The 22,023-nt window shown below is 34.0% G+C and overlaps 3 long non-coding RNA genes across 4 annotated transcripts; all 3 read left to right on the forward strand.

Moving 5' to 3' along the window:
* Nucleotides 1-581: 581 nt before the first annotated feature.
* Nucleotides 582-2,724, forward strand: LOC116712741 (uncharacterized). The gene is made up of 4 exons (XR_004337653.1): nucleotides 582-864; nucleotides 1,452-1,587; nucleotides 2,377-2,570; nucleotides 2,655-2,724. It is a non-coding gene; the product is annotated as an uncharacterized LOC116712741 (long non-coding RNA).
* Nucleotides 2,724-6,491, forward strand: LOC116712742 (uncharacterized). Its single transcript, XR_004337654.1, has 4 exons — nucleotides 2,724-3,201; nucleotides 4,677-4,800; nucleotides 5,662-5,788; nucleotides 6,307-6,491. It is a non-coding gene; the product is annotated as an uncharacterized LOC116712742 (long non-coding RNA).
* Nucleotides 6,492-9,547: 3,056 nt separating this feature from the next.
* LOC116712814 (uncharacterized) lies at nucleotides 9,548-12,413 on the forward strand. 2 transcript variants are annotated; one of them, XR_004337684.1, is made up of 4 exons: nucleotides 9,548-9,664; nucleotides 9,969-10,143; nucleotides 10,678-10,728; nucleotides 10,851-12,413. It is a non-coding gene; the product is annotated as an uncharacterized LOC116712814 (long non-coding RNA). The 2 variants fall into 2 exon arrangements; XR_004337683.1 differs by lacking the exons at nucleotides 10,678-10,728; nucleotides 10,851-12,413 and adding an exon at nucleotides 10,544-10,614.
* Nucleotides 12,414-22,023: the final 9,610 nt, after the last annotated feature.

Raw genomic sequence — 22,023 nt, forward strand, 5'->3', positions numbered from 1 at the left:
ATCCAAAAGTGAAATAAATGTACTGTGTCAGACAGATCTCAGATAAAAGTCCAGACAAAATGCAAAGTTAGAGAAAAATTTCAGACAGTCCTGCTGTCAGTGAGTTAATCTGGTGCTTCAAGATGAGTTATACAACATCTGGCCTGATGATTGAACCATCGCTCCTTTGTTCCAATGAGACATTGTTTCAAATCAAATGTTCTTCATAGTTTTATTTAGTTTGTTGTACCTTCTGTTATTAGTATTTTACATCCACATCAGCTGGACAGCTGGTTATATCTGCAGCAGTTAGATGCAAAAACTGAGCCAACCGGATATTGGGCATCATTCAACATGAAAACACTTTAATCTGCAACACCAGCGGCCATCTTAGGCTTCACTGAGTTTGGTCTGTCACTCACAACCCTGTCTACTAGACGTGAACAAATATTTTAGTTCATTTAGATTTTTATCTCAGCTTCATGCCACTGAACTGATCTCACCACACCAAAGATGGCTGCTTCTCACTGCAGGAAACCTTTACTGTCAGAAATTCAGATCTTAGTTTGAAGTCTGTGGTTGGTGGAAATATCAGACTGCTTTCATGCTTATGGTGCTTTTTGTTTGGAAAAAAATTGCACATTAAAATTTGATGATCCAATAATTTTAGTTTTTGTGGAAAATGCACAGAAGTTCCTTCCAGCTGTTGCATGGAAAACCTTTAAGAAGAGCTGAAGAAATGATAACTGCTGTGGTGAAAAATGTGTGACAAGTTGCATCATTTGGGGAGGTAACCTGAAAAAAACTGTAACCTGCTGCAGGTTTACTTTGAAAACATCCAGATGTGAGATTTCTGATTTGAACAACTGCGACGCTGCGACATTTGTGAGTAAACTGCCATATAATTATCAAAACAGAAATGTCCTATTGACTTTCATAACAAAATCTTTTTAGTTTTTTTGTGAAATTTTACAGTATTCTAAGGATAATTTTCTTCTAAAAGATTAAATAATATGTTTGTTATATGAGCATAAAGTTTGTTGATGTTTGTGCTTTGCTGGGTACAGATTTACTGTATTTAATTTTTATTTACATTACAAAAATATATTTTCTTCTTTATTCATTTTAATTGTTCACAACAATGAATTGAACACAATTTTTTAATAACTATAACAAAGTAGTTTGAGTTCTGTAGAAAAGGGATCTGTAAGTTAATCTAATTGTTGACCGAAACTTGCTTTTCAGTGAAAGTCACAGGATGTATCTGGTAATAATTACTAAATAATAACTTATTACCAAACAAAAAAAAGGTTGATAGAAGAAGAAAACTTTATGTAGCTTCATCTAGGAAAAAAATTATGCTATTCTTCAATTAAGTGTCTCACAAAAACGTAAATGGAGCCCAGGCTGCACTGTTCTAATTAATTTGAAGCATTTGGGTTTTAAAGTAAACTTTAATTTTCTCCTGACAGGAATTTCTCCAAAGGCGAAATGATTATATCAAAAGAAGAAATGTTCTTTCCATCAGACTATTTTGGGATAATCGTGTGGATCAACATCCATCTCTGCTTTCCTCTCACCTTTCTGGTAATTCCTCTGTGTTTTATGGTACGTAAATACCAACTATTATCATTACCATCAAATAATTATTAGTAATAAACTATGTTAGTATTCAGAAAATACAAAGAAGAATAAGATGCTTTGCTTATAGCGAATGTTTCTGTCACTTGATTTTGTGATTATTATTTGATTAATGTAATACTTTGACCACTGAAAGGTGTTGATTTCTATGTCATTATATGTTAATATACAATTCAATGAAGTTGGTACTTTATTGTTGTGTATTTTGCTTTTTTCTTTGAAGGAAAAGCTATTAAAAATCATTTTTTATTATTTTCCTTTGCATGGCACTTCTAAGTCTGAGTGCTAAGTTTGATGAACTCTTTTTTCTGATTGCTTTATGAAGACATTTAAATATTTTTAGCTTGTTTAGGTTCACTCTGTGTTGCTAGAGTGTGTGTGTGTGTGTGTGTGTGGGTGTGTGTGTGTTTTGCTGTCTGAGCAACAATCAAACTGAAAGAAAAAAATTGGATAAATGTATGAAATATGTTTATCAGTTTTCAGTCGATGGTAAAAATAGAAACATAATTTCTCTGTAAGTGAAAAAACTTTATATCTAAATATTTTATATCAAATATTGGTTTCTCCCACTGTGGAATTGTAAATTTTAACAAGTAGAGGTTTTACAGAATCTGGTAATTTATAATTTAATAGTTAAGTTCCTGCTGAGTTTAAGTTGTTACATCCTTCAGCCGTCACAGAGTGGATTCATAAAATAAGAGTTTTTTGGTTTCATCTTTTAACACTAATATGATTCTTTATGACTGTCTCCTGCAGGTCCGACTGGATCACATTCCTGTCTCCTACTACATAAACCTCCTCATATCCAATTTGATCCTGATCATCACTCTGATCTCTGATAATGCATTTAGTCCTTCTAAATACGATTATACCCTCGTACATCACTGGCCACCCTACTTGTGCTTTGGGGTGGCCAGCGCTTGCTTCAAGATGATTTTTGCAGTAGAAAGGTATCAACACATCTTTCATTCCTAGTATTAGTCTGATTTCAGTCTGAAGAACATTATGTTTCTGATGTTTCTGTCTTTTTTCAGGTTTCTTTTCCTCTACAGGCCACAGTTTCACTTCATAAGAAAGACAAAAGGCTTTATAACAGTCTGTGTTTTGGCCTGGATTATTTGTATTGTTCTTTTTGCTATTTTAATCTCTTCCCCCTATTATACAGGAATAATATCTGTTGTCTTCACTGCCAGCATGTTCATCATCTGTCTAGCTGTAACTCTCAAATCTCTCTTTGTCGCCACCTCAGAATCGGCTGAAGAAAAGTACAGAGTTGTTGGAGCATTAGTTCTGTTGCTGGTTAATTACATTTTTTTAATTCTCCCCATGATTGATTTTTCAATCATTCCAGATTTCCGTGATTTCAACATGAAGCTATTTTTTACCTTGAGTCTGCACTGCCCTGTAATAGATTTTCTTTTGCTGGGTTTTATGTCCAAAGGGCCTTTTATCAGGCTGCTGATGCGTCTCTGCTGCTGCAGGAAGAGGAATCCTGCAGAGAACGACAGCAGCAGATCAGCTGTTGGATTATAGTACAGATTATAACTGGGCTCAGAGACAGAGACTAAGGACAGAGGAAGGGTATGAAAATAACAAAATACATACATTTAGTAGAAATATATGATGATAAACATACTGAAACACCAAAGATACCATAGCTTGCAGATGTTAGTAGATTCTGTAATTTGGTTCATATAGAAGCTGACAGTCACAAGAATCACAAAAGACCAAAAATCTAATTCCAGTTGCTATGAAATATGATTAAATAAACTGATCCCCCCAAAAACTGCCTTCAGTCTGAGAATGTTTATTTTATGAGAAAAAGAGTCCCACTTTAAAATATAACTGTTTTAATGAACATAACTTGGGCCACAATTACTGATACCCTCAGACATTTATATAACTGGAATGATTTTTTTCTAATGTAAACTTTAGAAGAAGGTTTTAGTCAAAAATGATTTTCTTCTTCCTGGGGGAACATAAGTTATCCATCAAACACAAGAGGAAGAGAAAAATATCTCCAAAGCTCCCAGGTGGTGAACTAAACTGATTGGATCAGTCAGAGATGAATTGATCAGGGATCCTTCAGCCTCAGCAGCTCAAAGGTTAAATCCTGTTCAGGTGTTTTTGTTGTTTTGCTCAGAAGGAGAATCCAGACACTAGAAATAAAAAGATGTTTGGAAAATTCAGGAGAATTTAGATTTGATAGAAGAAATCAATTTTATATGAGTTATAATAGGTTTTGTAGTTTAATTGTTCTGTTTTTTATTTGATATTAACTGTTTTCACTGTATTTGTTTTTTACTTCAGTGTAACTTTGTAAAATATGCTGTTTAACATGGATGCTATATTCTTCAGAATTTGTTTGTTTGGTCTATTTAAATTTTGATTTTATTTTTCCTTCCATTTTGTGTGATATTTGTTTGATGTTTACAACTTTATAAACATACTCATGTGATGAAATAGTCTGTATGAAGAAAGACAAAATTAAATTAATCTGAACTCAAATAAATGACAATTTTTTCTTTTCTAGTGGAGCATTGCAAATAAAAGGTAAACTATAATTATCCAAGGTTAAATATGAGTTACTGTCCATGTGTTTCAAATTATTGCAAAAAATTTGTGACTTTATGTGATACTGTTGTTTATTGTTTTCTTTCAGGCTTGTGCATCAAATTGTGTTAATAAAGTTCAATAAGTTTTCTTAAACTTTTTGTTTACTTATTTTTATTTATTCATACTTTTAACTCAGCTTTAGATTAAAAACAAACTAATCTTGCACCACTACACAAAAAATAAAACCAACTTTACCGTAAAACACAACATTTTTTTTTCTTTTGATTAAAACAGACAAAATTAGATATTTGGACACTGACATAAATGAAGTTCATGCAAATCAATATTAGCCAGAACTTGTATGTTGTAGAATGCAAAGAATCCATTCTTCATACTGCAGAGAAATCATTAACTTAAAAAGACATAAGTTTGCTTGACATCATGTCTGGAAATTTTGTATCGTTACATTTTGAAGGCAACTTTCTCTCCTCGACACACAGACGGTGTGAGATTAGAGAGAAAACCACTTTCCAACGCAGAAGTGGTTTGTTACAAAGTTTGGTACAAACTCCGGGTTTTAAGCTGCTTTCACACCTCGACTGTTTCTCTCCATTTCTATTTAAGGTTGGTATTAAATTTTGCATACAAAATATACAAGTTTAGGTTTTTACAATTAATCAGATAATAAATTAGTGAGTTTAGAATAAAATTATGAAATTTAATGTCAGGAATGCATGAGTTAGATTAAAAATGTTTTTGGTTAGAAAAGTGAGAACTGCAATGCTTTGGATTTGTTCTCTTTGTGTCCAGGTGTTTATCACTTAGTGGATAACCTATGAAGTATAACTCTGCTTTACAGCAAATTTATTCTAAAAGTGTCTAGAGGCAAAAATCGGGATTTCCAAACCTGCAGTGTTGAGCTGGAAGGAGTCCAGAATAACACAGTTCTGAGTTAAATTTCAGAATATTTTATTCAAAAACATCCTGTTAAATAATAATAATAAAACAATTCTAATGAAAATGTTTGTGTAGAATGGAAAGAACTGAAGTACACAGCCACCCACTGAACAGTTTTCCTACAACCTGGATTATTAATTTCTTAATGAAAATTATTAAAAAATAGAGAAAAGTTTGTTTTATTATTTTTTCGATATTCAATGAGAAAACGTAGCTAAAGCATACAACAAACATTCAACAGCTTTTATTAAACTACATTATTGATTTTGTTATCAATAAAATACTGAAAATCAAAATAAAATGTAATTATCCCTTTAAAAACACGCTACTGAGAAAATGAATTTTATATATGAAAGATAGTGAGCTGGTATGTTGGAAAAGTATTTAAAGAGTCTAGTGCTCACTAAACACAGCCGGCTTATAAATTACAGTTAGTTGTTATCCTTCGATGACTTTTTGAGTATTATAGTTTTTGTTACATTGTGTGTATGATGTGCATTACAAACTATTTTCATTTTATTCTCACAGAACTTCATCTCAGTTGAACATCACAGAACAAGAAATGGATTCTTCAGATTTTGTTTACGTGATGATTTGGATGAACATCCGTGTCTGCATCCCATTCACCTTGATAGTTTTTGCTCTGGGTTGTGTAGTAAGTAAATGCTATTATTATCTCATGTTTATGTTTGAGTCCTAAACTAGCATAAAAGAGAAATATTATCATCATTGTTAGTAGAAATGTAATAAGTAATAGTAGTAATAGTACTACTAGTAGTTTTCACAGTAGTGAAATGAAATGAAATGAATAAATATGTCTGAATGTGAGGAGAAACTCTATTTTCTGTAATTATTTCAGACAAATGTATGGAAAATTATTTCCCCTAATTACTGCAGGAGGAAAGTCCTTTTCAGAAGAGAGAAAATATTATTAGGTTAACATGACTATTTTTTTAATTTGAGATGATTTCAAACTATTTTCATCTCACAGCTCAATGAACATAAATATTTAGAAACTGTTTCCATGATGCTGATCAGTAGCCCCTCAGTTCACAGAAATATTATTGAGATATTTATGGCATTTAGTGAACATTATTATTATTATTATTATTATTATTATTATTATTATTATTATTATGTTAGCATTCATGTTCATTCTTATGATTCCTGCAGGTCAGATTGGATGGTTTTCCTGTCACCTTCTACATGAACCTTCTCGTCTCCAACCTGATCCAACTCGGTGGTTTGGTTATTTTAATGGTGAAGATGAATGAAAATAATTTCCATCTAATCTGCTACGTTGTCGTCGGCTGTGGCGCTTTGGCCAGTATTTGTTTCAGGACAGTCATTGCTCTGGAAAGGTACCAAAACACCTGCCTTTGTGTTTAATAAGACAGGGTTACGTTTCTATGCAGCAGTCTGAACGACGTCTCTCTGTTTCAGGTATTTCAGGATCTCCTGGCCACAGCTGCTTTTCATCAGACAGACCAAAGGTTACGTGATATTCTGTGTTTTGATCTGGCTGTTTGCGGTTTTTCTTTTTCCTCTTTTCATGATGTATTCACAGTATATATTCTTTGTGGTGTTTCCCTTGATCCCAACTCCTGTCTTCTTCTTCTGTGTGGCTCGAACCCCAAAATTCCTGCCTGCAGCCACTTCCCTAACCACAGAAGAAAAATGTAGGATTGTGGCAACTTTGATTCTGTTGCTGATTGTTCACATATACATGATCCTCCCGCTGAGTGTGTGTTATATTAATTCATATTTCCATGTAGCATATTATGTGAAATTTCACAGCTCACTGATCTTGTTTCTCTTCAGTCCCTTCATGGATTTGATTCTGTTCGTTTTCATGTGTAAAGGATTAGTTGACAAGCTGTTGATGTGTTTCAGCTGCCACAGTTGTAGCAGATGAAACACATCAAGAGTTTATGACTCTACATTATTTCACTTTTCAAGTCTTCCACCAAACACAAGTATTGCAACTTTATATCAATATGCTTAACTGATTTAAACTTAGCACAAAAAGTAAAGAAATGTGTGTTTGGTAGATTTTTTTCTGTGCTTCATGAAAATAAATCTTGCACTGTTGAGATGTTTGTTTATTTCATTTTGTATGGATTGTGATTGTGTGTTGAGCTGCAGAAACTCTTTGACTTACAGGCAAAATAAGATATTATGTCCCACCAGGATGATGAAAAAGACTAAGTACTTGTTACTTCAAAACTGGAATGAGAAAAATGTTAAATGCATTTTGCTTATCCAAAATACTACAATGGGAGCTTGGATGTCAATCAAAAATAAATGATATTTCTTCTTTAATTTTAGCTTTCCTTCGCTGGCTCCCGGTTTAATCCAGGCCACAAGTTTAAATTCTTATTCTTACATACAAAGCCCTTAATATGGAAGAGCTTATGGGTCTATATACTGTAGCTCTTCACTCTTCACTCTCAGACCACTTTGAAACTAAAGGTAGGAAGAGAAACAGATCTGTTAGGTTTCTGGATTCTCTCCTGTGAAAAAAATGCCGATAACTTCAGGATCTATTGCTGAGACTGAAGAAACTGAAGGAGTTAGTCCTGTTATTACTGCTTCATTGTTCTGTAACATATAAAGTACTCATAGATTAATGCTTCTTTGATTGATCAGTTAACCTGACAATCATGTTTTTGGACTGTGGGAGCGAGGCGGAGTACCCAGTGAGGACACAGAGGCACAGGGGAAACATGCCAGCTCTGTGCAGAAAGTCTGCAGGCTGAGAGTTCAACCCACAACTTTCTTGCTACAAAGCAAAAATGTGCACTTCATAAACTTATATTAAAATAAAAGGATGTTAAAATGTTAAAATAATAATGTTGTCTGAACTATTCTTTTATCTATGCATTCATGTTATGTAGTTAGTTTAGTTGTTACAGTTTATCATTAACATTAATTTGGTTATGTTCAGTTTTTTTAAAAACTGGGACAACATATATGAATTAATATTTATGTTTAAATACATGAGATTGCAGCCAAGTGGTTTTTCTATCTCTTGTCTAACTGGCAGGTCAATGTTAAAAAATAAAAATAAAACAGAACACAGCAAACAAAAATAAAAAAATTTTAAATACAATTTTTAAAGAATCTAGGATTAGAACTTTAAGACAAAAAATGTAAGAATTATTAGAATATCATATTAGACTAATTATATTTTTAATACAAAAATGTGGGCTTAGTGAGAGGTACACTTAGTATCTGTTTAAAGTTACACTTTTAATCTGACATATTAGCCCCCTGTTTATTAAATGACTGTAAGATCAAAAATGTATAGATGGGAAATTACTTCTGGTCCTCTGTTACGTATGACCATCAAAAGCAGCTTACATTATATCATGAAGTTTGACTTTAAAGTCAAAGGAAATGCGAGTAAATCTGGAGAAGTATTCTCACAGAATCCTAAAGCTAAGCTGAGAAAAGCTTAGTTTTGACAGAAAGGACAAACCTGAGACATTCATTTGCATTGCATTTATTTATGAACATGTGAAATGCATAACGCTAAAGAGCCTGATAAACCTGAAGATAAATGTCTTTAATGTTTGCTGGTTTGAGTTTTCTCTTATCTACTCTTCCTGCTGCTCACCTCACCACAGCGAAGCTCTGAGAGCAGAGAGAGAAACTTCATGGTGCAGGATGAATTCATGTGGTTGGAGTTGAACTCTGAAACTTTTAGTTGACACGTCAGTCCTCTTGTACTTGTTTTTATACTTTTAATAAATTGCACTTAAACCTGATCACTTATTACTTATGTGTCACTTATCATAGTGACGCCTCATATAGAGAAATAAAAACACTGCAGAGCTACAATCACTCTGATGATCTGCTGCTGTTATTTCTAGCCGGATTTCAAACCTGCAGCAGTGAAGACATGTTAGTGTCTTGTCCTGAAACTCTTCCACTTGAAAACAAACAGAATCATGTCTATAAAATAAAGGAAATGGATCCGGGTCAGTTAGATACTTTTGTTTTCTGATGGGTTCTGAGTGAATTTAGCAGCTGAGAAACGGTCCTCAGTAATCTTTGATATAATTATCTCATGTTGGAAGTCAGTGAAAGTCTCACACAACAGTGGGGTGCTGCACACCTGAACCCAAACTGGGCCCTGCTGGTTGGGAGCTCTGTAGGGTCGGTGCTGCTTGGTGCCGGGCGGTTTTAGTGCGGTTGGTTGGTGGACAGGTCCAGGACTGAAAACACGGCTCGGTACCGGGCTTGGTTTGCACAGTGGGAGGAGTCGGCACCGCTGGGTTCTGGGTTTCAGTGCCTGAACGATATATCTGCTGAAATTAAGTAAATTATTAAACAAAGAAATAAATAATAATCATCCTCGCTCTTTTAAATACAGAAGATAAATACTTTTTACTCTCTGCTAGCAGCGGTAGGCGGGGTGAACAATCCACATCGAATCAGTTTCCTCATTGAAGACCTGCTATGAAAACCTCTGAAGACGGAGGCTGATTTAAACCAATGAGCTGAGCTGGAGGACTGAGGAACAGCTGTGAGTAAAAAACCTTTTTATTTCAAAACAGAAAGATTACTCTGAAGTAAGCATCATTTTAGTTTTGAGAGAAAGATTCTCAGATTTATTTATATGTTTGGAGCATATAAAAAATGAAGCTGGTTGGAAACGACCATTTCAAACTCATTAAAAAATAATCAACACAGATCAAAAGTATTTAAATGCTTTCCAGTTTATTTGAACTGTAACATTGATTGGTCCAAATCACTCCAGGCCAGTATGACCAGTTTATTAGCTTTTTGTTGATCAAAGACCAGAATTTAAAAATAAAATGTTTTCACAGGTAGGGTGTCTAAAATCAACAACGTTTGGAAGAAATGAAGTCCTTTCCAAGATTAGGATTAAATGATCCATATGAGGATTTTACAGCTGATCCAGATTATATGGATGTGATGATTTGGATCAACATTCATGTGTGTTTACCCTTCACCTTTTTGGTCATCGCTTTGTGCTGTACAGTAAGTACATTTCAACCTTAACCGTATTTGATGTTATTTCATCCAGATTGTAGTATTGGTAAAAGTAAAGTTTTTTATGATGTTTATCTGCCTAATATCACCATGTTCTCCGAAGCATTCCCAACATTAAAATATAAACAGATGAGTGTCGCAAACCTTTTTATCTCTTTATAAAAAAATTATTTTATGGGCTGAATGAAAAATCTCTTATTGTCCCTGATGTTATTATAACAAATAGCAAAATAAACTAGAGTAGTCAGAGGTAACAGCAGGTTTATCAATCTCATTTACAGCAAGATAAATATAAGTATTTATGCTTCTTTAAGACACCACAACAGTTCATTGCTGGTTTTATGTGTGTGAAACCATTAACTGGGTTCTGATTGAATGTTTCCTGCAGGTCCGTTTGGATCACATTCCAGTTACCTACTACATGAACCTCCTCGTTTCCAATCTGATCCAGATCATCACTTCAATTGTGCATATAAACAGATTTGGTTCCAACAGACTTTCTAAATTTTTTATTAACTACAGCTGTAGTGGAATGGCCAGTTTTTCCTTCAGGATGGTCTTTGCTCTGGAAAGGTACTAACTCATATTTTAGGCTGTTTAGACTGTAATGAATCAGATATATTAATATGGAAGATGCTTTGTGTAAATATGTCTGTGTACTGATGCTAAGGTCTTCCTTTTGTCTTCTCTTTCAGGTTCCTTTACATATCCAAGCCACAGTGTCATTTCATGAGACAGTGGAAAGGTTTAGTGACTGTCAGTGTTTGCGGATGGATTTTTTCTGGTGTCATCGTCTTTCTTTCATTCGCTTTTTATCCCAATTTACTCCAGATCTGTCTTTTGCTCCTTGCTACCCTGGTAACCATCATCCTTCTTGCTGTGACTCTTAAGTCACTGTGTAAAGCTTCCTCGATGCCCGTCAAAGAAAAATGCAGAAACATAGGAATTTTAGTTCTGTTGCTGGTTAATCACATAGTGACTATTTTACCAACAGTTGCTTATTTTTTTTATTTATGCTTATATTTATATCAGAATAAATATAAATATTACAGGCAAATGGACACATCATTGGTCAGAGACATCATTTTCACTTTGAGTCTCCACGGTCCTGTCATGGACTTGATTCTGTTTGCTTTCATGTCCAAAGGGCCTTTCATTAAGCTCCTGATGCGTCTCTGCTGCTGCAGGAAGGAAACAGCTGCAGCAAATGACAGCAGCAGCTCATCAGTTTGACTGAATCAAGTAGGGAAGAGAAACAAAAAACAAAAGCAAATATATGACAAATAGGCCTTTATTTCAGGTTAAAGAAACATTGATCCCAAAAATTCAAAGGTTGAATTGCAGTTTCTGGAACCAGAACTATATGTGTATATTTACTTCCATAAAAATGTTTTGGTTTTATTTGCAGCCAAATGATTTATATTAAATATTTCAATTATTTGTTTTTGCTTCTTATAAATATTTGGTTCTGAGTTTTTCTTGTTGTGTTTCAGAGGCTGCTGCCTTACTGAGGCACTTTGTGAACTTATTGCTAAAAACACAGATTAGTAATTCTGTGTTTTTTTTCCATTTACTTTTTTTGTTTTAAAACATTTACACTGTACACATCATATTGTGATTTAAAAGAAAAAAAAATTGCTTTGCTTCTTTTAGCATCGGTGCAGAAATATCTTCTAAAGTTTCTGAAATTGTAACGATTAGCTGATAAATTGTAAATACATTTTTAGTTTTGTTGTAACTAAAATTACTGTTGTGAATTATGATCTGATCAGTTTGTTAAGGCAGGAGAAATTATTATTTAGTCAATGGAACCTAAATCTATTTTAAGCTTTGACAATAGCTTAAAACTTTGTTTTTAAGATGTTTTAGTTTTGTTTTAAGTGCGCTAAACAAAATGCTGCAAATTAGCTTAGCTATAAGTACAATGACACATGATAGAATTGCTTTTTTATTTGGTTTATTTATGTAAATTTGTGTCTGTTCCTGTCAAATCAACCTAATTGTATTGAATTGAAAATCTAATTGCGTTCGGAAAAAATTAACAGCAACATTAAGTTTTTTCAGTCTGTGATTTATTTCTTTTTTTAATTTGATAATTTAGTTGTACATTAAGAGCAGAAAGCATCTTACAGCTCCACTGAAGCTGAAATGAAATGTAAATCAACGATGTTACATTTAAGTTAGCTGAAGTTTATTTTCATGAAATACTTTTGAATTCATTTTAGCTCTGTATAAATAAAGATCAGTTTCAACCTGTTTGAACTTTATGTTGATTCAGTTATTCAGGTTCAGTAAACTGTTTGTTTTTGCCTCCATTTTAGGTCTCACTCTACTTTTATTTTTCACATTACATTTACTGGGAGAAGCTTAAACTTTAGAAATTTGTGAACAAACAAATCTGCTTTTTCCATCAGGTTTTGGACACAAATAAGATGCAATGCAGTCATACATCATGTTTTACTGACTAAGCTGCTTACATAAAAAGAAGCACAATGTAATAATAAAGACACATCATTAACTTCAACTTCAAAATGTCGTCTTTGCATTTTGATGATTAACTCGACTTCCTGCCACTCACTTCACCACACTGAGGTGTGGAAGTTAGAGAGATAAACATTTCTCAGAACAAGACAAATTAATATGAGCATATTTAAGTTTGTGAAAATTTGTTTCTGAGTGTCCAGACTGTCCAGTCCATAATCTATAAATCATTGTAGGTTGGATTTAATTCTGTCAGTTTCCATGTGAAAAGACTCCATGAAAAAACTCCTGGTGTATTTCTGCAGCTGCAGGATGGAAAACTGAAGGAAATGTCAGCAGCAGATAATGAGTGCACTTATGAAATACATGATTCCAGATTATTTTACCCATATTCACAAGATAACATAATCTGTTAACATGCTGGCATTTGCTAGTAATTTACTTTCCATTTATCTGTTTTTATATTATCAATTATCTAAACTTTCTGCCTCTGCATCTATGCCACATTGTAGTGGAAATAAATTCAGTCGTAAAATATATATATATATTTTTAATAATAACAATAATAACAACAACAACAACAATAATAATAATAATAATAATAATAATAATAATAATAATAGTGGTTCAATGCACAACATGTGGATTAAGAGTCAATACTTCCATACATGAAATGATTTTTGTCTCAGAAATCTGTAAACAGTTAGTTCAGAGTTTAGGTTTATCCTTTTGAAAAGAAATGCAAAAAATAATTAATAAAAAAACCTAATTAATTAGAGATATATGTACTGCTCTATAATGTTTCTTTTTGCTATGTATCATGGAGGATGCATGTGTGTGTGTGGGGGTGTGTGTGCGTGTGTGTGTGTGTGTGAGAGTGACAGTGGGAGGGGGAGGTTTATCATTATTTCCTTATTGCACATTTCATTTGAAAACATCCGTATATGAGGCTTTCTAAAAACCGCTTCAACAACCTGGAAATCTTCGTAAGATAAGTTGTGAGTAAACAATCTCATAATTACAGTTTCTTTAAGTGAATGTTTGTATTTGATTTGAGTTCAGTCAAAATATTAAGACATAAAAATAAACAAGCAGTTAAAAACAGATGGTCTCCTTTATTTATCTGAGTTTTGAGATAAAACAATGTCAGTAATTGCTAATGTTAGCAATGACAACAGAAAACCAAGGGAATGTTTTAGGGTGTGAAAATTTCTGATAACAAACATCTTAACAGAAAAAATGCATGAGCAGACAGTGATCTACATTTATTATGCTATTTAAAATCTGGAGCTGAAAATCAGATTTTATTTTGGCTGAAGAACTAAAGACAATAGAAAGTTCTCCCAAAAGTTAAAATAAATCTTTGCAGAATTACAGACAGTGAAAACCAAAGTCATGAATTTCCTTTTATGTATTTGAGTTCTTGTGAGTTTAATCCATTGTTAACTGATGTCATACAAACAGCTTTCCTCTCAGAAAATGCAGTTTTCAGCAGTGTTGTATAGTAACGAAGTAAAAATACTTCACTACTTTACTTAAGTATATTTTGGAGTACTTCATACTTTCCTCGAGTATGAAAATTTTTGATGACTTTCACTTTTACTTCACTATATTTCCGACCTTAATTGCGTACTTTTACTCCGATACATTTTCAATGTGTGGTTTAGTTACTCGTTACAAAAAAGCGAGAGAGAGAAACAAAGTGTTTTGACCCCATCTACTGATTGACTGCAACAAAGTCGGTAGCCTGCTTGCCTGGGCTTGTTCATCACCTCCAATAGGATACACCTGTTTCGCTTCTCCCATTGTTGGGGAAATTAGAAATCAGACCACCGTACAGCGAGTGGGTGGGAGGGTCGAACACAGAAGAGTGCTGCCCGCACTGACGCGGCTCAGGGATTACGTGACACGCAGCGCCGTGCCCTATAATGCACTGTAAGCTATGTAATGTGTTTGAGGCAGTTGACCAGAATCCCGGACAATTTTTAAATTCCCCCCGGACATCTTTTTAGGTCTGAAAAGTAGGACATGTCCGGGAAAAAGAGGACGTCTGGTCACCCTAGTTCAATGGGGGACAGAAGCCATAGCGATAGCAATTTAGACTAAATGTAACGAATATAGGAAAGGCATGCAAGTTCAAAACCACAAACCATTAACATGTGCTACTCTTTAAAACTGGAACAATTTATTAGCAGGTTTCATTTTGCCTGCACTTGGTTGGGTACATTATTTTAAGTTTATTTGACAAGTTTACCAAAATATAAGAAATGTCATTCAAACTTGCCTTGTTTTACTTTTTACTTGTACTTTTCATTACATTACTTGAGTACATCCATTTTTACAGTAATTTCCATACTTAAGTACAAGAAGTTTCAGATACTTTAGGACTTTTACTCAAGTAACATTTCAGTCAGTGACTTCGACTTTTACCAAAGTCGTATTTTGGAGAGGTACTTGTACTTTTACTTGACTCTGAGATTTCAGTACTTTATACAACACTGGTTTTCAGATTCTCTCAGTGGGATTATTTGGATCAACGTCCATGTCTGCCTCCCTTTTACTTTCCTGCTTATCACTTTGTGCTGCCTGGTACGTAAAACCCATATTGTTTCTGGTCTGAAATAGTCATTATTAAAAACATATGGACATGTTTACTAAGTAAACATCCAGTTTTGTCTTTTCTTAAATGGTTCTGCAGGTGCGGTTGGATGGTGCTCCGGTCTCCTACTACATGAACCTTCTGCTCTCTAATCTAGTCCAGCTCATCATTCTGATCGCTTTACCTCAACATTCAGATTATCACTGGAAACATCTGGACTCTGTTCACGTCTATGCCTGCTGCGTTTTGGCCAGCCTCTACTTCAGGATGGTCATAGCTCTGGAAAGGTACCGGTGTGGTAGATGTGTAACATCCTACAGCCTGACTTTCTTCATGATTTTTACAATCTTTTCTGTGTTGCAGGTGTTTTTTAATTTCCTTCTCGCTGCAATACAGTGTGACACAAACCAAAGGCTTGGTGATCGTCTGTGTTTTGATCTGGGTGTTCAGTTTTGGTTTGGGCCTTCTGTTTTTAAAGTTCCTTCATGGACTGTTGTTCCTGGGTTTTGCGCTCCTTCCTGCTCCTGTGTTCATTGTGTGTCTGCTTTGGACCCTCAAATCGATAAACACAAACTTATCAGTGTCATCTGAAGAAAAAGACAGAACTATGGGAATGCTTCTGGTTTTGCTGGTTAATTACACCGTCTCAATCTTCCCTGCAGTTATTTATTATATTTACTTAGGAGATTTTAATCGCTATTATTTTAAAATTGCTGATTTTTTTCTGACCCTGTTTCTCTTTGGTCCATGTATGGATTTGTTCTTGTTTGTTTTCATGTGCAAAGGACTTATTGACAAGCTGCTGGTGTGTCTGTGCAGCTGCAGGAAGGAAACCAGTGAAGGATCTGATCTCAGCAGCTCATCAGCTTGAATACTGTAAAGAAATACATTTACTTTTAGTTTAATAAAACAAACAGATCCAATTTATATGCAGACATAAGGAGTCTGCATATAAATCATATTCATCTGACCAGGCAGAGATTTGAAACCATGTAATATATTCAGCAGAGAAAACTGATTTAATTGAACTATTCAAAATTATTGTGTGAAATTCAACAACTTCTATAATATTTTTAGATTGTTGCTTTACATTTTTAAATCTCCCTTGCTTTACAGGTTTCTGCTTTCGTCAAAATTTACTGATTTTTTTTTTATTTTGAAGGAAAAAAAGTTAATCATGTGAAATATGAGTAATGAAATTGTGATTGTGCCATGCTATAAATAAAGAATATACTTGTTGTCACTCGCTGTGTTGTGATATTGGTGTCACAAATCTACTTAGAGGTTCGTTATGCTTAATGTTCTTGCTGCATTTTGATCATTATCTCTGTTTCCTGCCACAGAAGCACTGAAGATACAGAGAAAAAATGTTTTTATGGTAAAAGAAACATTTGAAACATGCCCCCTCCTCTGTGTGGCTCCTTCACCACATTCCCTCACAACAAGGAAAAATTCAAAGCACCAAGAAAAGGTTTTCATCATGCAGGAGGGATGTGAGATTTATGAATAGACATTTTTGGTATGTCTTCATAAAATCCAAGGTCACATTATTAATCACACATTGACATCAATCTAATATGTAACAGTTTTTAAAAAGAAAACATAAAGTAACAAGTTTCAGACAGAAAATCTCAAATTCTTTGAGCAAAATTCTGTTTATTATGATAAAGTGTTTGCATTATGTTTGCACTGGATGCAGAACTACATTTTGTTCTTTTCAGTCACATTAATGGGTCATAACTTTTATATTCAAGCTGATGTCTAAGGGTTCTCGCTCTGCTTCTCCATCAGTTATGATCCCATATGGTGTCTCTGAAAAACATAGAACTTTGTGCCAAAGTTACTGGACTTTGGGACCTTTCACACTAATAAACTGTAAAAAAAAATACATTTTTATGCGAAAGGCTCTAATATGTAAAGATGCAGAATTTCTTAAAACATTTCCTGCTGCATTTTGATCACTATCTCTGCTTCCTGCCACTCATCTCACCACACCGAAGCTCTGAATGCAGTGAAGAAAAAAACTGCACAGTGAAGCAAAAAACAAAAAAACAAAAAGATGATGGTCCAATGTACAACCGTGTGAATGTTTGGTACGGATGACATTTCAGTGCAGCTGCTGGTGAAATGTCTTTTTAACATTTCTAACATCGAACCAATACGTCACGACTGCAGATCTGTTCATTTTAGAGGTTGGATTGTAGAGCAGAGAGACATCCTGGTAAAGATATTGTAAGTAAAGTAATTATTAATTATAGTCATATTTTTGATGAATATCTTCTGACAATTTAAAAATCTATTAAATGATTTTACTGTAACAGTTTTTATTAAATATTTATATTAAATATTGTTGTAAATTGTGTAAATGTCCCATAGTAGTACATCAGATGAATGCAAGTCTTACTAATGATATCATGTAAATAAGCAAATAAAATGCTTTCATAATTTTTATTATTTTTTACAACAGGATTTTTGAGAAGTACATACGAAGAAATGGGATTTGAAGTTTATCTTAATGTGATGATTTGGATGGACGTCCGTGTTTGTTTCCCCTTCACTCTGCTGGCCATCGGTTTGTGTCGCATGGTGAGAAATTTACTGATTAACTGAAAGTTTTCTGTCTTTTGTTGAAATTATTTGCATTTCTTCTTCCCAAATGAAAAGACTTTTTACTTCTAATATACTGACAAAAACAAACATTTGACTTTTTTCTAAACATACAAATGTAAATTTATCTAAAATCCATTGATCAGTTTTCTTATTATTTGTAGCATTTTTTCATTCTTTTTCAAACGCTGGAAACATTATTAGCTTTGAAGGCCTGTTTTAGCAAAAACAGAAATAATGCAGAGTAGCAAATAAAAAAAGAAAGTAATAAATTAACTCATTTTGACTTTTTTGACAGTGTTGGCGCAAATGCTATTAATCTTGATGTCGTCATGACAACTTGTTCATTCTTTGACTCCAGCAAATTCACTTCATGTTTAAACTTTGGCTATATTTAATATTTAATGTTATCAATACTGAAATGAAATACTGATGAAAACTTTCCAAATTACTCTGAAGATCAAAGTAGACTTAGGGTCAAGGGTCAAGATTTTTGATTAATCATTGTTACCTTTTGCCATAAAATAAAATAATAATAATAATAATAATAATAATAATAATAATAATAATAGTCGTAGTCGTAGTAGATTATTTTAAATTACACTTGGGACCAAATCCTTTGGAATTAAATTGAATGATCTAAATAATAAAAATAAAACTGACTTTGTTTCAGAAGACTATTTTAATTCAAGTCAAATTTGTTTGGGGAAAAAAAGATTAAAACATTTGGAAAATCATAGAAATCTAGAATTTTTTATTTTTATAACATCCATCAAATCTCTTCCTTTTGGCTTTAATATTTTCCAAAAGTAAATATAAATATTTCCATTTATTAGCTGAAATAGGACACACAATATGATTACAGTTTTGTTTAGTCATCACTAAATTAACCCGTTTTAACTCTGATGGACACATGAATCAAACTGTGTTTATTTCAGCCATAATGTGATTTGTTAAATGTTTTCTGCAGGTTCATTTTGACAACCTTCCTCCCATCTACTACACAAACCTCCTCACCGCCAATGCAGTCCAGCTCATCACTCTGATTGCTACTGTTGAAACAAAAGATGGACGTTTTCCAAATTCCACATGTCTCATAATCTACGGTGGTGTTGCGATGGTCAGTCTGTACCTCAGGATGATCATCGCCCTGGAAAGGTAACAACTCTTAAAATCATAAACAATCAGGGTTGCAGAGTTTTGGCAGAGATATTAACAGATTTTCTCTGTTTTGTGTTGCAGGTGTTTTTTCATCATCCAGCTGCCTTTCATCAGACAAACTAAATATTCTTTAATAATCTGTGTTTCTGTCTGGGTTTTCTGCATGGGGCTTTTTCCTCTTCTGGTAATTTTTCGCTACTTTTCAGTCATCTTTGTTTTTGCTCTCATTCCTTCTATCATCGTCCTCTTGTGTCCACTCGGGGCCTTCATATCTCTGCCTAGAGCCGCCTCAGGATCTCCGGAAGGAAAACGTAGAATAATTGCAACTTTTGTTCTGTTGCTGATTAATTACTCTGTAACAATTGTCCCACCAGTTAGTTTTTTTACCTTTAGATCAGATTATTATTATATGTATGACGATACACAGTTTTTTGTGACCTTGTTTCTGCTCAGTCCTTTCATGGATCTGCTTCTGTTCGTTTTCTTGCGTGAAGGACCCGTCGACAAGCTGCTGGCCTGTTTCTGCTGCTGCAAGATGGAAACACCTGCAGTAGAAGATGGCAGCAGATTATCTATCTGAAATAAAAGGAGAGACCAAGCAAATGAGCAAAATATTACATTACTAATGTTACATTACTTTTAGCTCTACTAATATTAGTGTCACAGCAATCAGCCTTTAACAAATGATGTAAACTCATTTATCAATCTTTAGATCAGATGCAGAATTTTAGCCCCGTATAACTGTAACAGGGCACTGCCTGAATTAAAAAAAAGTTTGACATAAACATATTAATCCATTTAGAATCAAATATGATTTTTTTCCAGCTTGTATGTATATGTGGAAATGAAAATTATTTTGTCAAAAAGAGGAGTTGAATTTTATTGAAATAGTTCAAAATCAATAGTAATTTATCAGCCAGTAAAAATGTAAGTTAGAAAATAAACAAAATATCTAAATTAGTTACTTTATATTAATAAGTGACAGTCAGTCTGTGCATCAGTCTCTATTTATAGGACAGTTGTTTTTGTTGCATCATAGGCAAAGCAGAACTGCTAGAGTTTGAGCTTTAGGCTCATTATTCCTGTGATTTGGAGCTTTAATGTTGGTGATACAATCTCCCTGCAAACACCTTCTAACAGCGTCTTCATCACAAACTGATGTTATTAATCTGTAGATTTAATAAATGTTTCACGTCACTGTGGGGGAACTTTCACCTGTTCTTTGTGACAGTGATGCTTCAGTTGATTAAGGTTTGCAGATATTTGTTTTGCTCATAAGGTCCAAAAAAGAAGCCAAGCATCCTGTCACACCTGCAGCTGATCCACTTTGGTTCGATTTGTCCAAACCGCATCATTCCAGAAATCTTGTGGTTTATTCAAATGAAACAGTAAACCATTGTTGTGCTGTTGTGTTTTTGGAGAGACAAAAACTGCCTCCATCAAACCATCAAGTTTTTCTCCTCCACTTCTTTTTTAATGCTTTGCTTTAACATTGAACACATTAGTTGAGTCCTGCAGAGTCTCAGAGTCTGGGGTTGATCTGTTGTTGTCCAGTGTGACCTTGTAGGGGATTTGTTGTGATCTTAACCTTACAACACAATTCTGTAAATTTATTCAGTGTCCTGCAGCTTTTATATGTGTCCCTGGTCCAACATGCATCAAGCAGCTGAATCACCTCCTGAAATGTGAAAGTTCTTCAGAGTCCTGATCAGGTGGGTTGAAGCAGAGACACTTCTGAAGGTTACAGGACACTGACCTCCAAGGACTGGAGTTGAAGACCTCTGCTTTAGAAAATGTATGGATGTTTTTACTTGTGAATAATTTTCTCTTAGTAGGGTAATTAATTGAAAATGGTTTTTCATATTTCTTCTCAGGTTGATATTCAGAAACTGTGACTCCTTTAATATCATTATGGATATAATTTTGCTTCGTCTGTGAACAACAACAAAGATTATGTTCAGTTAATAGATTGATCATTATCAGAAATAATCAGAAACTTGCAGATATTTTTCCTCTTATTTTCATAGGAAGTTGTGAGTATTTAGATTTCTTTATGACTAAACTTAAAAAACGTGTTTTTTTTTTTACTCCTGTTACATTTAGAAGACAATGCTAGAATCTTCAATCACTTCTTGATATTTTATGATGTGTGTGTGGTTGTGTGTGCCACCTTTATAATCTGTGTACGTTGTTGCTGAATAAATGCTGCCCTCACATGGTGTTGCTCCATGAAGATAACTCGTGTACCCTGTGACCCGCTTCTGTTTGTCAAACGGTTTGGATCATTATCCTGCTAAAAGACCCAATGACAGAAAACCATCAGATCTCTAGTGCAGGTCACCAGGTTTTTGCATAAAATGTGGTAAAAATCAATTCAAAAAGTCAAATGTCCTCATAAAAGGACCCAAACAGAAATTACTTCATTGTAACTACATTATTTATCAATAATCTTATGTAACAAAATGAGATAACTTTAAAAATCAGACATCAGTCAGGTTTGGGATGTGAAGTTCATCTTTCATTCAGTTCTACAGAAAAATAAAACTGATGTGATGAGCGGAAAAGATAAAACCAGAAGTTTTAATTGACCTTCAGAGGTAATGTTAGGGCACTTTTTGGGCTCCTTAAGTACCATAACCACAAAAATCTTCTGAAGATTTATCACCACAGTTTTGTCAGGTTCTTAAACGTTGACGCTCCTAAAATTGTCGGTTGCAATGGGATACCTGGTTACAGAGTCAACTAAACTGATAAAAAGCTCAAATCTTGAATCAACTGTTTTGAGCTGTTTTCAAATAAAACATAATGTAATCCATTCTGCACTTCAATGCAGTTTTAGGAAAGTGAATCACAGATAATCAGGCCTTTTGTTCTGGGTAAGAGTCATAGTCAGCTGACCAGGGGGACAGAGAACCTCAAAGCTTTGACTCCAGATTAGAACCATTGATGTCACAGAATGGGTTTTAATTTACCACCATAATAAAAACACAGGCTCTAACTGATACAACAAAATCATGCAT

This window comes from Xiphophorus hellerii, chromosome 22 (genome assembly GCF_003331165.1).
Source record: "Xiphophorus hellerii strain 12219 chromosome 22, Xiphophorus_hellerii-4.1, whole genome shotgun sequence".
NCBI classification, from domain to species: domain Eukaryota; kingdom Metazoa; phylum Chordata; class Actinopteri; order Cyprinodontiformes; family Poeciliidae; genus Xiphophorus; species Xiphophorus hellerii.